Genomic DNA, 1,694 nt, shown 5'->3' on the forward strand with positions numbered 1-1,694 from the left:
GCGTGTGCCACCACCGCCCAGCAATCAGTCCACTCTTATTAAAGTGAGAGAATGGCAGCATTCAGACAGTAATGGCACAGGAAGAGGTATGAATTTGACTTCTTCATCTAAAGGCCACTAGAAGAAGACTGGCTCTCACATTGTTAGGAGGAGTGTTTCATTGCCCACCCCTACAGTGACACACTTCCTCCACCTACTCCAAGACCACCTCTCCAAATAGTGCCACTCACTGGGCCAAGCATATTCAAATCACCACAGTGTCCTCATGGCTATACTGGGATTCCTGCCTGGATACAGAAGGTGGCTTCTTCAGGTTTCATATGTCTACTGCTGGGAGTCCCAGCTAAGATCACCCCCATTGATTCTTGGGTGCATCCCTTATCCCAGGTCTCTGGTATGTCCTCAAGATGCCCCCCACCAGCCTCAATACTCTGAAAGCTGCAGATTCCTATTCATTCTCATGGCCATCTGGCCATCTCCATCTTCCCTGTCTCTCCCTACACCTGATCCTGACCCCTCCAGTTCCCCTCTCAATCCCCTCTCCTACCCAGTTCCCTCCCTCCATCTGCCTCCTATGACTATTTTATTCCTCCTTCTAAGTGAAACTCAAACATCCTCATTTGGGCATTCCTTCTTGTTTAGCTTCTTTGAGTCTGTGTAATGTAGCATGGTACCTGTATTTTATGGATAATATCCACTTACAAGTGAGTACATAGTATAATGTCCTTTTGGGTCAAAGTTACCTTATATTATATTCAGGATTATATTCTTCAGCTCTATCCATTTCCCTACACAATTAATGATGTCTTTGTGTTTAATAGCTGAATAATATTCTATTATGTAGATGTACCACATTTTCTTTATCCAGTCTTCAGATGAGGGACATCTAGGTTGTTTCCAATTTCTGGCTGGAATAAAGTTCCAAAGAATGTAGTTGAGAAAGTACTCCTGTGGTATAGTGGGCCATCTTTTGGTATAGCTGCATCTTGAGGTAGAATGATTCCCAGTTTTCTGAGAAACTGTCAAATTGATTTCCAAACTATGTCCTCCCACCAGCAATGAATGAGAGTTCCCCCTTGATCCACATACTCGCCCACATGTGCTGTGTCTTGAGTTTTTGATCTTAGCCATTCTGACATAACCCAGTTATTTTTTCAGTTATGCATAAGCCATAACTATGTCTGGATGGCACAGAGCTCTAAAATTTTCTATAGTTTTAACTCTTGATCTCAATACTATTCAATTGTGTAGTAATGATATTCATGGAAGATATTGCTAGAATCCTGTGGGTAATTTAATATTTTATTAAAAACCACTGAAATGCTTACATATCTCAGAATTTACCTTTCATTAGCACTGAATCTATGGACACAGATGCAAGCAGACATCTACTATACCTGCAATTTCCCAGACATGTCTCACAGGCAATGCAAAATCAACACATCAAAATTCCTGGGCCTCATTATTTTTCTTGAAAGCTATTCTTTCTTTTTCTACTCAGAAAATATTTTATGGGATTATTACTTATACAGGCAACTAAGAAATAAATCATGGAGACAACTTTTACTTGATCCTCTTTCATACATACTATACCCAGTCTGTTAATAGTACCTGCAAATTTTATCCCTTGGTCATTTCCAGAAAATATATTTATTATTGCTATTGGCATGGAACTATTCTGAGTTTGTGTGCCC

Source organism: Mastomys coucha, unplaced genomic scaffold, assembly GCF_008632895.1.
Source record: "Mastomys coucha isolate ucsf_1 unplaced genomic scaffold, UCSF_Mcou_1 pScaffold15, whole genome shotgun sequence".
NCBI classification, from domain to species: domain Eukaryota; kingdom Metazoa; phylum Chordata; class Mammalia; order Rodentia; family Muridae; genus Mastomys; species Mastomys coucha.